The sequence below is a fragment of the Bubalus kerabau genome, chromosome 1 (genome assembly GCF_029407905.1).
Source record: "Bubalus kerabau isolate K-KA32 ecotype Philippines breed swamp buffalo chromosome 1, PCC_UOA_SB_1v2, whole genome shotgun sequence".
NCBI lineage: Eukaryota > Metazoa > Chordata > Mammalia > Artiodactyla > Bovidae > Bubalus > Bubalus kerabau.
In genome coordinates, this window is record NC_073624.1 from 159,983,813 (window position 1) to 159,999,839 (window position 16,027).

General features: G+C 40.7%; 1 long non-coding RNA gene across 2 annotated transcripts; it reads left to right on the top strand.

Annotated features, from left to right (window-relative positions):
* Positions 1–1,567: 1,567 nt before the first annotated feature.
* LOC129641850 (uncharacterized) lies at positions 1,568–14,608 on the top strand. 2 transcript variants are annotated; one of them, XR_008709481.1, is made up of 3 exons: positions 1,568–1,729; positions 13,471–13,603; positions 14,189–14,608. It is a non-coding gene; the product is annotated as an uncharacterized LOC129641850 (long non-coding RNA). The 2 variants fall into 2 exon arrangements; XR_008709482.1 differs by lacking the exon at positions 14,189–14,608 and adding an exon at positions 14,050–14,103.
* The last annotated feature ends 1,419 nt before the right edge of the window (positions 14,609–16,027 follow it).

The following is a 16,027-nucleotide window of genomic DNA, read 5'->3' on the forward strand; positions in this document are numbered from 1 at the left end:
TACTACCAAACTAGTTTAAAGACACATTAGATATACTGAAAATACTTGGATGTACCTCAATCAAGACAAGGTTCATATTCTAAAGAGGTCATCTTTTAAGATATTCTTTGGAAAGGAAAAAAAAAAAAGCCCCTGAGGTTGCAGAATTAAGCTTTCACTTGCCCCATGACATGTGTAATGTCAATCATAATAGTGTCAATCACAGCTCCCCATTCCTCTCCCCTCCCCATCCCCATAGAATACTCCATTCCTCTCACCACAGATACTGTCTGATGGATTTTCTCTGGACCTAGTCCAGCCAGTCATCATCCTTCCAAGAACTTTTCTCCCAGAATTCCCAAGCAATACACTTTATGTCTTGTTAGGAGTTCATGATATTCTAATCTTATCAGTTTAAGCCTACAGTCAGACCCAACACAGTCCCACTGAAAAAGTTTCTTTACAACAGCAAAAAGTGAGTTCAACATAAAGAGATAAGCAGAGATAAAAGATGAAGGGAGAGAAGAAAAGCATCCTTTCTTCTTCCCCTTGAGACCCCAGGGCCTGCATTTTATTCCTTTAATTCTATTAGCATTGCCAGAGCTGCTCCAGGTCTTTGCTCCAAATCCATCAACCCCTACCTTTAACAGCTCCATCCTTGCTCAAAACCTGCAGTCCCCCATCTTTAGTAGGAATTAACATAAACCTTTTAAGTTAAAGGAAGCAACAGATGAAGAAATTTAAAAAACAGATGGAATCAGCTGGAACCAAGAGGGCATGAATCTGACCTCTAATAGGTCCTGAGTCTCAACATAACTTGATTTTATTACATCAGCATATTAAACAATGGACTTCCCTGATGGCTCAGCAGGTAAAGAATCTGCCTGCAACACAGGAGTCACAGAAGATGATCCCCTGGAGAAGGAAATGACAACCCACACAACCCACTCCAGTATTCTTGCCTAAAAAATCCCGTGGACAAAAGAGGCTGCTGGCTATAGTCCAAAGGGTTGCAAAGCATTGGACACGACTAAAGCAACTTAGCGCTCATGCGTATTAAATGCCATGACTGAACATCAAGGACAAAAAAGGGGTAAAAAGAGGATGGCAACCCGCTCCCTCAAAAGAGTCCTGGGCTTTCCCCAGTTGACTAATGAATATGCCTCCCCATCATTAGGCTCACTCCTCCTTCTTTTGTCTTTAATCTTTAAAATTAAATCCTCACAAAGTAGGTGAGAGGTTGATGTGTGAATGTAGTTGCTGCCTCTCCTTTCACCACCCATGAAGCTTGTGCTGTGTCCATTTTTAATTGATTTTAGCTTCGGTTTCCTTGTTGGCTGCTCCAGTCCCAGTGGAAAAAGAACACTGCGCCCACCAACCCCACTCCCCACCTCCCTCAGGCAGGGAGCATCTGCCAAGCTAGGGCTCTAGCAGGGTTCCTACAACTTAATTCAGTAACATTAGCTATTACAACTGCTTTCCAAATTTTGTGACCCAGTACTGAGTAACTTCCTGGATAGACTCAATTATAAGACTGAATGTTGTCTCAGGATTTCAGAGACCAAAGGAAGTAGCAGGGACCAGAGAAGGCTGTTCTCAGAGAATGTTCAAGATAGCGGATCCTGAGCTACCTCCTCTCAGGAGCACACCAAAATCACAATTCTCTACAGGACTGTTGATGAACAAGCCCAGAACCTACGAGGAAAGACTGTCTATAACAAAACATAAAAAAGGAACCACAAGGAGCCAGGTAAGAGGGGCAGACTTGGGATACGATCAAGTTCCACACACCCTGGGGTGAGAGACCCACAAACCGGAGAATAATCATGCAGAGGCTCTACCACAAGAGTGAGTTCTGAGCTGCATTTCAGGCTCCCCGGTCCCAGAGTCCTGCCCCAGCAAGATGAGCCCCCAGAGCATTTGGCTTTGAAGACCAGCGGCGCTTAAATTTGGGAGCCCCACAGGACCCGAGTGGGGAAAGGGATATGAATAGAGACTTCACTCTTAAAGGGTGCATACAAAACCTCATATGCACAGGAGATAGCACAAAAGCTGTAATTTGATAGGAACCTGAGCTGGCCCTCTGGGCTGGACCTACGTGCTTCTTCTAGGAGAGTCTCCCAGAGAGACAAGAGGTGAGAGGGCGCGGCAGCGGGAGCCATATTTAGGAGCTCGTTCTAGAAGCTGGTGCTGGAGGCGTTGTTAGCTCATTAGCTGCAACACCTAGCCACACTTGGCCCCACCTGACATCCTGGAGGTGTTCTCACCAGGATGCCTCAGGCCAAACAGCTGGGCAGAGACACAGTCCCATCAGCACATACTCCTAAAGACTTCCTGAATCTACAGCCTCCTCCAGACAAGTCCCACCCGCTTGTGGGCAGGCAGTGGCTTTGTCCTCCAGGAAATGTGCACAAGTTTCTAGGCCAGCCTCACCCACCAGGGCCAGATATCAGACAGACGCAAGGAAAACGCAATCCCCCAGGCTTCAGACCCAGCCTGCCCTTAGCAGGCCAGAACCTACTCTGGGACCAATTGGGTCCTGGCCTTGCCCACTAACAGGCCAACACAAGCTTCAGCACACCTGGGACCCCATGCCCAACTGTGTCAGGAACTGCTCCCCCAGGTGATGTGACACCAGCTCTGGGACCCCCGGACCCTGCAGCAAACATTAGGACCTGGCACTGCCTATCATAATCCAGCACTAACCCCAGGACCTGGCTTCACCCGCCATCTAGGGGCAGCAGCACTGGAGTCCTCTGGACCCTGACTCCACCCATCAGGGAGCCAGCACTAGCCCTCAGGTCCCCTGGGGTCTTGCCGTCAGCCACCTCCTGAGCAGGGCCTGCTAACCAGCAGCCGGCAGCATGCACACAAGGCAGGGCCTGACAAGCAACTGAGTTAGGGGCCAACCAAGCCTCCAAGACCACCCACACAGCCTGCCAAAAACAGAAGGCCCCAAGGAGCCCTTTTAGGGGAAACCCGAGAGCATATAGCTTGGGTGAGGAGCATAGCATGACAAGAGGGGAGTGCTGAAACCCATAAGACAACTTCTACAGAGGCCACTTCTCCAAGGTCAAGAAATGTAACTAATATATCAGGTACATAAAAATACAAGAGGCAACTTAGATACAATGAGGCAGCAGAGGAACATCCAGACAAAGGAACAAGATAAAACCCCAGCAGAAGAGTTTTTGGTCTTTACACCAAAAGTATGATCATTAAAAGGAAAAACTGGTAAATTGCACCTCATCAAAGTTAAAACTTTCACTATGCTAAAGACCCTATTAGAAGAATGGAAAGATAGGCTATAGAAAGGGAGAAAATATTGCAAGTCACATATCTGGCAAAAGACTAGTACTTAAAAAACATAAACAATTCTCATAACTCAGTAATGAAAAGAAAAACCAATCTAGTTAGAAAATAGATAAAAGACATACACAAACATTTCAACAAAGAGGATATACAGATGACAAATAATCAAATGGCAAGATATTCAAGATCATTACCCATCAGATAAATGCAAAATGACTAATATAAAATATTGACAACATTTAATGCAGGCAAGTATAAAGAAAAACTCAATCACTAATACATTGCTGATTGGCGTGGAAAAGAGTATGCTGTCTCCATAAGACTAAACATGCAGCTACATACAACCCAGCAGCTGCACTCCTGGTATGTTCACACATTGCTGGTGAGAATGTAGTATAGTTCAGACACTCCAGAAGAAAGTTTTTCAATTTCTTAAAGGAGAAAATATGTAACTACTATATGATCTGATGATTGAACTCTTGGTCATTTATCCCAGGGAAATAAAAACTTATGTTTACATAAAACCATTTACGAATGTTCATAAAAGCTTTATTTGTAATAGCAAAAAACTGGAAACAACCAGATGTCTTTCAATGAGTAAATGGTTAAGGAAACTGTAGTATAATCATAGCATGGAATACTAATCAGCAATAAAAGAGAACAGATCATACAATTCACAGAACTTGGATGTATCTCTAGAGAATTATGCTGGGCCAAAAAAAGAAAGAAATTGAATTCTAAAACATGCATATGGTATGATTCCATTTACATTAAAAATGTGATATGATCTTTAATAAATGCAGAAAAGATTAGTGGTTGCTAGGGGTTAGAAATGGGAGTGGAGAGGGTAGACAAAGGAAAGTGGGTGTGGTTATAAAATAGCAACAAGAGTAAATTTGCAGCCATAGAAACAGTCTGTATCTTGCTTGTACCGGTAGCTACAACAAACTTACATATGTGAAGAAATTGTGTAAAACTAGAAGCACACACACACGCAAACACACAAATAAATACAAGTAAAACTGGGAAAACCTGAATAAGATTTGCGGAAACCATGTAAATATCCTGGTTGTGGGGACTTCCCTGATGGTCCAGTGATCAAGACTCCATGCTTCCAATGTAGGGGGCACAGGTTAGATCCCACATGCCAAATGGTGCTGCCACAAAATAAAAAATAAAAATAAATATCCTGGTTGTGATATTATAGTTTTGAAAAATGTCACCATGGTGGAAACTGGGTAAAGGGTACATGGAATTCTCTTTACTATTTCTTACAACTGCATAGGAGCCTATAATTATCTCAAAATAAAAAGTTAAGTTTTAAAAATTGATCCCTCACACTTATCTCTCCCTACAGCCAAATGCAGTAATTTCTGTCTCACATGGCCATTATCATTAAGACTGTCTTCAGGGCCACACAGTAAAAAGGAGAACCAATAGCCTAAAATATTTCAGATAGACTCAGAATGAAGAAGACTTTTTAGCCTTCACTTTTTCTGTATCATGTGTGCCAAGCAGCCAAAGTGCTGATCAGAAATTATTTTCAAGGAAATCTAGTGTATCCAGTTGGAGGGTGTAACTTCATCTGCCCAAATGAATCTTCAGTTTCATAGCCTTTCCTCTTCAGCTGATGGTCGTGCAGATGAATCAGAGTAGAAGATCAACAGAAGCTCTAAGTGAAACTTTCAAGAGATCCAGGGACCTAGGAGTGGAAGTATGGAAGAGACATAGCCGATCTGTGCTGAAGTACCAATTATACATCCTAGTCACCGAGGCTGGCATTCCAAAGTTACTCCTGTACAACGTGCAACTTGTGAGGCCCCCTGCACTTATTCCACATATTCATATGGCCTTTATATCAATGATGACATACAAGACTTCACTAACTGTGACCACTGTACTCATGCTGGAAGCCTGCTTAGAGACAATACCCTTACACTAGAATCACCTACTAGTAATACTGATATATTCTCATCATTTTCATATGGACATGCTATTATTTTGGTGATCACAGATGCACTTAGCCAGATGAACCTGGCTTAGGTGTCTATCCAGATGAACATTTGCCTCCAACCATACCAATTTCTGAAATGTACTTGCCGGTGAACCATCATTTTTCTAATAGCTTGTTGGAGCTAGGTCAAGGGATTCCCACTTTCCTATCCATCACACATTGATCAATGAACAATCTTGCGTTTGTCTTGACCACTGATTATGAGTGTAATGAGGTTCAGGTTTATTATTAGCTTCTCCCCTCTGTATCCCACTGTTTTTTCTGTGGTCAGAATTATTTAATGAGGTCTTTTTCCCAATAGAAGAGTCAAAATAAGGGTGTCTCTTATCTTCTCTTAAACACGTTTAGCAAGTTTAACAGATATCTAGACTAACTTTCTTTTCAATTGTATGCTCTATAAAAGTGCTTTGCAACTGCTTATAGCACAGTATTAGTAGGATTATTTCTCTAATATAAATATGGGATTAGTTTCATAATGAAATATTCAAATCTATATTTCTTTTATGTCTGTTTCAATAGTTTCTGTAATGGGCTTTCTTTCCTTTTTTTCTAATTTTATATGTATTATATTTTACTCTGCTTGAAAGTATCTTCACAAGGATTCAAGTTGCCTTCAGAGCCCATTTTAACAAACATGGTCCAGCCATCAGAATATTCCTACAAAATTTTATCAGCATCTGAGTTAGAGAAACAGTATTTGCTACAGATTTCCAAGAGGATGTACTGGTTAATAGATGCTCTTACTAATGCTAAATTAAGAGCTTCCTCTCTATAAATGTTTGTTTTCTATAATAAATATTTGAAAGTGCCCACTCTGGTGGGAGTGCCCACCACAGCACTGATGGGAAATAGGGATATAAGGGATTAGATATAGAAATAAACCAAGACAGGATCTCTTCTTTAATTAACTTGAAGTTTAATAGTGGGATAATGATCATAATATTATTACAATAATGTAATCATAGTGCTCAATAGCTGCACAAAGATTACCCCTACTCCTGATAACTTCCCTATGGACTTCACAAATGTGCTTGACTCATTAACAGAAAAGAAAATGTGCTTATGGATCTTTACCTAATTCCATGCATTAAAGGAATTCAGATGGTTTGGTAATTATGTCTGCCAGCTCCCATGCCTGACCCATTCTCCACCTATCTCTGTTCTACTCCGGACCCACCACAGGCTGACTTTGAGCAATCTAGAGCGCTAGGCTTCTTCCTGATTGGGTTCAATTGACAGAATAGAATACAAGGCACTAGCAGGAGATCAGAGGTCATAATTGGGAAGATTTCAGGATATTTATCCCCCTCTCCCTCATCCCCACCCATCCCCCACTTCCACTCTGCCATCCATACACACACTTCCTCCTTGTCTAAGTATGATGTTTCTGGCAATGTTTATGACTGCAACTAGGGGAAGGTGCCGAAGAATTGTTGCTTTTGAACGGTCGTGTTGGAGCAGACTCTTGAGAGTCCCTTGTACTGCAAGGAGATCCAACCAGTCAGTCCTAAAGGAAATCAGTCCTGAGTATTCATTGGAAGTACTGATGTTGACGCTGAATCTCCAATACTTTGGCCACCTAATGTGAATAACTGACTCATTGGAAAAGACCCTGATGCTGGGAAAGATTGAGGGCAGGAGGAGAAGGGGATGACAGAGGATGAGATGGCTGGATGGGATCACTGACTTGATGGACGTGAGTTTGAGCAAGCTCCGGGAGTTGGTGATGGACAGGGAGGCCTGACGTGCTATAGTCCATGGGGTCACAAAGAGTCGGACATGACTAAGCAACTTAACTGAACTGAACTGAGGAGAGGGCAGCCTCATTCATAGTTGTCACTCTCACCTAAACCTTACCATTCCTTTTCCTATCCTTCCCCTTCAGGTATAGAGTGGTGATGGCTTCTTACTGTGATTAGTCCCTGTATACCTCAGCCTCACTTGTGGTCTCCTTAACCCTGTCCATACTTTTGTAATAGTCTCTTCATCAAATTGTTTTCAACATCCCAGATCAATGTGCTTTCTGTTTTTTGTTCGGACCTGACTTGTACAACTGGGATAACACCTGTATAGCAAGATTGGAAAGGAAATGTGATAAATGGCATATGGCTTAGAGGACTCCTTAGGTTCAGTGGAGTAAGACATCCTTTCCAGCTAGCAGATTAGAGTGCTTTGTGGATGAGAGGCAGTCAATGAAAGCAGGGGTTCATTCTCCACCTTTCTAAAGAGAAAAATTCTTTCGTTTTCTCTCAGTCTACCTCTCACTCACTTCGATTTGGGCTGTTCAGAGAAAACCGAAAATTGCTCTTGGAAAGAACAACTGTGGGTTACAGTCTGCCTTTCTGATGAACTTGCAAAATGTCAGTGTCTCTATGTGAACTTGATCCAAACGCTCCTGTTGAAATGTCATGGGGCCAGCCCAGCTCATAGAAAGAGGTGGCAGGAACTCAGCTGGGAAGTGTTCTGGGCTGCAGAGGCTGCAGAGGACAGAGGCAAGCCAGAGGGAGTCTGTGAATAGAAGCTGATCCACCTCCTTTCACCCTCCTCTCCTTACCCTCATTTCCCTGTATCCCTTTATTTCTCTTGATAAACAATACACTTAGCAAATGGGATGGGATAAAGAGGGCCTTTCCCCCACCCCCTTTTAAAGACCAAGATAGTTTAGTTCTACTAAGAAGTATTAAAACAATCTTTAAAAAGATTCAGCACAATGGTCAGGAATAAATGCATCATGCCAGAGTTTTGTGGACTATTGTTCAGGTCCCTTATTTTGATTTCCCAGCTCTGGCAAGCCCCAGGGCAATGCCCCATTCAGCACTCCAATCACAGTAATTCCACATCTACCTGGAGAGAAAACAAGGAAGAGAAAGAGTTTCAGATACTTATTCCCAAGAGACTCCTGGTCCTTGCTCTCTCTCTTTCTCTCCTTCCTTTCTTCTCACACTCTTTCCTTCTCTCCCCTGTTTTTCTCTCTTCCTCTTCCTTCTTCTTTTTCTATTTGCATTTCCTTTCTTTTTTTTTTTTTCTAGCCTGTTTATTTGTAGGGGGAGGAAAATTATTATAATCCTTGTTTAAAATGTACCTTGGATGGTATTTAAAACTTGAATTATTTACAATGACATACTGAAAGAGAAAGAACAAAATGATTGAATCCCTCAATAAAATTCAAAATATTAAGGCAGCCCTATCTGGATTTGAGTTCTGAAGCACTAAGGCATCAGGGCACCTGAAGCTGGAGAAAAGGTTCCCTGTTATCCATTCTCAAAGGACTTTGAAATCCACAGCTGTGGGTGAGGTCATGTATCAGATCAGGGTGGCTCTTTTCCTAGGGTGAACTCTGCATGTGGATTGATTGCTCTATGCTTGGAGCCATTTGGCCAGCAAATGTGCAATAAATGTGTCAGCACTTCCAAGAAAACTTGCCTAACACCCTCTCTCCTCAGCGGGGTCTATTTCAGCCTCTACTGCAACCTATCTCCCTACCTGCCTCCTCTCTCTCTTCACCCAGGCAACCACTGTGCTGAATGCCCCTCAGATTCCTCAGTGAGTGTGCAGTGAGAGCTCAACAGTTTTTTTCTGCTTGGTCATTAAGTCTTGCCTGACCCTTTGGACTATAGCTGGCCAGACTCCTCTATCCATGGGATTTTTTCAGGCAAGAATATTGGAGTGGACTGCCATTTCCTCCTCCAGGGGGTCTTTCCAACCCAGAGATCGAACCAGCATCTCCTGCATCTCCCACATTGCAGGCAGAGTCTTTACCCACTGAGCCACCAAGAGAGCTCAACAATCCTTGTTTAATAAAGAATTAATGAATTGGTGACTTACCTGGTAGTCCCGTGGTTAAGACTCCAAACTTCCAATGCAGAGGGTGCAGGTTCAACCCCTGGTGGGGGAGTCAGGATCAGTAAAGAGTCTGCCTGCAGCGTGGGAGACCTGAGTTCTATCTCTGGGTTGGGAAGATCCCCTGGAGAAGAAAATGACAACCCACTCCAGTATTCTTGCCTCAAAAATCCCATGGATGGAGGAGGAACCTGGTGGGTCCTGGTGCGATCCATAGGGCTGCAAAGAGTGGGACACAATTGAGTGACTTCACTTTCACTTTTTTTTCATGCTCTACTGCAAGGCCAAAAATATAAATAAAAATAACGTCACATTGAAAATAAATAAATACAATCTATCTATTTAAAAAAATGAATAAAAACGAATGGAAGGATATACATGGCCAAAGGCACAGATATATTTTTCTCAATGTTAACTCTTCCCCAGTATTCATAGAGTTTCTGTCCCTCCCTTAGATTATAAGAGCTTACCACCTTCTTATGAAAACATTCAGAGAAGCTTCAGGAGTTACAGAATAAAGTCCCACATCCTAAACCTGGCAAACAAGAATTCCATGACAACTCCAGCTGAACTCATCCTTACCGATGTGTGAGGGGTGCTGAACTGCAATCCCTTCAGTGGTCATGCTCCCCCTCCCCTTTCCTGTCGGTCCCCCTCCCTCAAAAAGGCCCCTCCCTCCCCTCTCTCTTTTTTTCGATGTGGACCGTTTTTAAAGAGGTTATTGAATTTGTAACGATATTGCTTCTGTTTTATGTTTTTAGTACTTTGGCTGTGAGGCATGTGGGATTTTAGCTCTCCGATCAGGGACTGAACCCATCCTCTCTGCATTGGAAATGGAAGTCCCAAGCGCTGGAGCTCCAGAGAAGTACACATCTCTTTCTTAACTGGTAGACTCCTTTTAGTTCTTGAAGCCCATAAAACTTAACTAAAGCACCACCTCCCATCAACTCTTTCCTGGCTTCCTTGTGATAGGCCTTCTCCATCTCCCTGCAGCCCCCAGTACTTATACTTGGGTTGTTAACGTGGCTTTGCTTGCCTCTTTCCTCTCACCTTCCACCCTCCACCACACATACACAGCCACTTATAATATGATTTGAGGTTCTTGACTTCAAGTTTCAGGAAGAGAATAATTGTCCAATATGTATTAACTGAATAAATGAATGACTAACCCAGTCAGGAAAGGGGAGTAAAGATTTCTTGAAATTTCTCCTTTACTATTTGTTTTTACTCTATATTTTTATTATAACACTAATATATGTTCATTTTATAAAATGGTAATTGCTACACTGTAGAATTCCCTCTCCCTTTCCATCTTTACCAATTTGGAAGGCAAAATAGAACCTCTTTGTTTCGATTTGCATTTTTATTGTGAATGAGATTGAGCTTTTTTCCCTAAAGTTTAATGGCCATCTGTATATTTTTACTGAGTAATTTACTTCTGTCCTTTACCCATTTTTATTGGAGTATTCAATCTGTTGATTATTAATATATAAAAATTCTTCTTATATAAAAATAGTTTTTCCTGTTAAATTTTCAAATGTATTTTTCAAGCTTACTTTATTCCTTTTACTTTTGTTTATTTTTGCCTAGTTTTTGAAATACAAATATTTTTAACTGCTGGTATTTGAGTATATCAATATTTTAAATGAGTTCTGCCTTTGAATTTATTTTTAGAAAGGTTTTCTTATTTATTTACTGTTTTACTTTTAGATTTCATTTTTTAATCTTTCTGGAATTTATTTTGGCATAGAGTATATAATTTCTCCACAAAATATCTAATTGTCCCAGCATGATTTATTGAATAATTCATAATTTCTCCACTATTTGTAATGTCACATTTATCAGATGTAAATGTTTATATATATACATGCGGTTGTTGTTGCCTTGTAAAAATCTGGTTCCATTGAGAATGAGTCTCTTGTTTAAACACAACATAATCAGAGATCAGAGTTTGAAAAAAAAAGACAACTTCATAGTTAAAGATGCTTTCAAATTTGGCAATTACATCTGCTAATGTAAGTCAGATTTCCCCTTCTCCTCCATTTATTCTTCTCTTTTAATTTCTTCTTATCTGTTCTCCCAGATTTATTTTTCCATATGAAATACAGAATAATTTTTGAAAACTCAAAAATTATATAAACTATTGATTGGAATGAAACATAGGCTTTACATGGTTGAAAAAGTAACAGTATCACACTTCTGAGTACATCTCTTTTTACATTCCTAGATAAACTTTTAAAAGCTATTTAAAGGATGTACCTGATAAAGTTCATCCAAAAATGTGCGAAATTCTCTCCAGATCTTATGAAAGGAGTCTCTTTTCTTCTGGATTCATCTCCTGTTGCTGCTGTAATTGTTGTTGTTTAGTCACCAAGTCATATTGACTCCATGGACTGTAGCCCGTCAGGCTCCTCTGTCCATAGCATTTCCCAGGCAAGAATACTGGAGTGGGTTGCCATTCCCTTCTCCAGGGCATCTTCTCAACCCAGGGATCGAAACCATGTCTCCTGCACTGCAGGCATTCTTTACCACTGAGCCACCAGGGAAGCCCACTGCTGTTATAAACCATCATAAAAGTGGGGACACAAAACAGCACAAATGTATTCTCTTAAAATCCTGGAGGTCAGAAATCCAAAAAGGGGTTTCACTGGACTGAAGGGTCAGCCATGCTTCCTCTTCAGGCCTGGGGGAGAGGCCCTTCCCTTGTCTTTTCCAGGATCTTGAGCTGCATTCCTCACTTCTGTAGTCTCACAATACCTAGTTTGTCTTCAATGTTAGCAACAAACCTTTTGAATTTCTTTGTCTGTGTCCCTATGCTCCCAATCATCATATTAGCTTCTTCTGTAATGCAATCTCCTGCTCATTAGGACATTTGTGATTATTTTTAAATATTTATTTTTGAATTAAATTATTTATTTGGCTGCCCTGGGTCTTAGTTGCGGCATCTGGGATCTTTAGTTGTGACATGTGACATCTTAGTCATGACATGTGGATTGAAACTGGTCCCCTGGGTTGGGCATGTGGAGTCTTAGTCACTGGACCACCAGGGAAATTCCTGTGATTATATTTAGGCCTACACATATAATCCAGGAAAATCTTACTATTGCAACATCCTTAATGATATAAGGATCCCTTTCATATAAGGTAATATTCACAGTTTCCAACAATAAGAACCTAGATATATTTGGAGGCCTTATTCAGCTTACCATAACCTCCAATATTATGACCTGAAGCAAATTTTTACTTTATACTAACAAATTTCTAGGAGGATAACTGAAGCAACTAGAAACATTGGCAAATTTTGTCTCCCCTTCAGTAGTTAAACCTTTTGTTTACTTTTTCCTCTATTATTTGGTATAACTTTAGAAAAAAATAATACAGGTAATAATGAGTATACTTTTCTTGTTCTTAACTTTAATGAAAGTTCCTCCAGTGTTTCACCAATAAACTCTAATTTTTCAAAGCCACTTAAACATTCATTTTATCAATATTGTATGACTGCATTCTCATACTATTAAAATAACATAGAATTAGAAATTGAATCAGATTGAAATTCTCCAATGTACTGCCCTTTACTTAATCTCTGCCTAAACTTCCATAATATTGTGGCTTTTGAAAAGCCAGAAATCTTATTTATTGACTCTGGATGGCCAGAAATTATCCTCTTATTCATTCTTTTGAAAATATCTAGAACCCTTTTCCTATGTGGTATTCACTCTGTTAGGTCTTAGAAGTATCAAGGGAAATAAAAGGTATATGATCTTTATAGTCAGAATGGGAGGTGATCATCTAACAAATATATGCATAAGTTATTTTAAATGCTATGAAAGGAAAAGTGGTTATTAAAACATGAATAAAAACAAGTGGGGGAACATATTAGATTGTATACAAAAGTATACATTTTTTAAATGGCATAACCAACATAGAAGACAGGGCCACTGGGCAAAATATAATAAAATATATATCCTTTATTCTATGCTTATGGCAGAAAAATAGACAATAATCTGACTTCTGGAAATATACATTGTCTCCCCTCAACACATTCGCTCCAATTCTTAAGCATTAGTGGACAAGGACAAAAATATTTCCTTGGTTCTCTTTGTTTTAATAGAGTTGGAGGCAACTAGATGTTTATCTCTCCAATGCATGAAAGTGAAAAGTGAAAGTGAAGTCGCTTAGTCGTGTCTGACTCTTAGCGACCCCATGGACTGCAGCCTTCCAGACTCCTCCGTCCATGGGATTTTCCAGGCAAGAGTACTGGAGTGGGGTGCCACTGCCTTCTCCAAATTAAAATGTAATGGATATGAATTCCATTTCTGCCCTAGATAGAAGAAAAAGGACCAGATATAAGTTTCCATCCAAAGCAACCAGGAAAACAAATTATATGAAACAACAGTTTTGAAGACGCCAGACATACCCTATGGAAAATTGTTCCCTGAGAGACAGGAAATAAATGAGGTAAGTCCTACAAGTGCCCCCCCCCCATCTCACTGCTTTAATCTGCTTAGCCCCTTCTGTGTTCCCTCTACCTGTTAAACTGTAGCCCAGAAACATTAAGGCAGTGAGATGGGACACTTGTAGGAAAGTGAAAGTTAAAAGTAGAAAGTGAAGCAGAAAGTGAAAGTCGTTCAGTCTTGTCCGACTCTTTGTGACCCCATGGAGACCTGGGTTTGATCCCTGGGTTGGGAAGATGCCCTGGAGAAAGGAAAGGCTATCCACTCCAGTATTCTGGCCTGGAGAATTCTGTGCACTGTATGGTCCATGGGGTCACAAAGAGTCAGACACAACTGAATGACCTTTACTTTCACTTTCAAAGTATTCCCTGAGAGAAAAGAAGTAAATGAGGTAAGTCATACAAGTGCCCCATCTCACTGCCTTAATGATTCTGGGCTACCGTTGAACAGGTAGAGGGAATCCAGAAGGGGCCAAGCAGACTTGCTAAGTTTTAGAGATAGTGCTGACGGTGGAAGGAGTGGAGAGGGCTGCATTGACAGGACTGAGGACTCAAACAGATGCGCGGCATTTTCTTTGAACATTAAGCAGAGGACTGACCGACACAGGTATTGAAGATTGCTGGAGGCCAGGGGCTGAAACATAGACTGGATCAAAGAACGACGCCTGAACTTACCCAGGGCCGGAAGTAGTAGCTGCTGTCACTAGCCTGACTGAAAAACTTGTGAACAACAGGGCACTGGGTCCCCTCTCAGGAAGTGAGGAATAACCAGTCTTCGACAGAGCATAGCTCTGGACACGTCTAACAGATTATAAAAGGAAAACTCAAAAGGATCAAACTGCTTTGAAATAGCTAAACAGCATGGCAGAAAAAAAAATGAAGAAAATTTTAGAAATACAAAAATATCTGATATCAACAAGATAAAATTTACCATGTCTGACCTTCAATCAAAGATTACCAGGAAATACGACCTACAATTTTAAAAAGTACTCAATTAATTGAAACTGATGCAGAACCAATAAAGATGTTACAATCAGCAGACAAGACATTAAAGTCGTTATTATGAGTATATTGTGTGCATGCTAAGTCGCTTCAGTCATGTCTGACTCTTTGGGACCCTATAGACTATAGCCCTCCAGGCTCCTCTGTCCATGGGATTCTCCAGGCAAGAATACTGGAGTGGGTTGCCATTTCCTTCTCCAGGGATTGAACCTGTGTCTCTTGGATCTCCTGCATTGGTAGGCAAGTTCTATACCATTAGCACCACCTGGGAAGCCCTGTTATGACTATATGGTATATGTTAAAAAAGTTAGATAGGAGATATTTTAAAAATATAAATGAAACTTCTGAAGATAAAAAACTGCAATACCTGTAATAAAAATAGACACTGGTTGGGATTATTGGTTTATGAGATAGGGCGAAAGAAAAGCTTAGTGAACTTGGTATAGTATTAGAAACTGAGATGAAAAGAATGTCTGAATTGTGGAATGACTTCAAATAGCCTAATATACATTGATTAGAGTCTCAAAAAAAGAGGGGAAAAAATATTTGGAGAACTAATGGGTGAAATTTTCCAAATTTTGTGAAACCACAGGAAATATTTATTTATGACTAATACCTAAGCAAGAAGATTAAATATGACATATAAGATATATTCTTATTATGTAAACCTCTTTTAAAAATTATTTAAAATACAATAACAACAATGACATACATAACATGATTTGTAACATAGCTGTAAATAAAGCATAGGACACCAGTAGCCTAAAGACAAGAAAAAGGGAAATGAGAATATACTATTAGAAGATTCTTAGTCTCTTAGCTGAGACCAGCAAACCCTCACTGTTCAGTGAGTTTACCAAGAAACAGGTTTGTCTCTGGATTTCATTTTCTCTAAGATTCTGACCACCAGTTTATCATTAACATGTTCAGTTCAGTTCAGTTCAGTCACTCAGTCGTGTCTGACTCTGCGACCCCATGAACCGCAGCATGCCAGGCCTCCTTGTCCATCACCAACTCCCAGAGTTCACTCAAACTCAAGTCCATTGAGTCAGTGATGCCATCCAGCCATCTCATCCTCTGTCGTGCCCTTTTCCTCCTGCCCCCAATCCCTCCCAGCATCAGGGTCTTTTCCAATGAGTCAACTTTTCACATGAGGTGGCCAAAGTACTGGAGTTTCAGCTTCAGCATCAATCCTTCCAATGAACACCCAGGACTGATCTCCTTTAGGATGGACTGGTTGGACCTCCTTGCAGTCCAAGGGACTCAAGAGTCTTCTCCAGCACCACCATTCAAAAGCATCAATTCTTCGGCCCTCAGCTTTCTTCACAGTCCAACTTTCACAACCATACATGACCAGTGGAAAAACCATAGCCTTGACTAGACAGACCTTTGTTGGCAAAGAAATATCTCTGCTTTTGAATATGCTA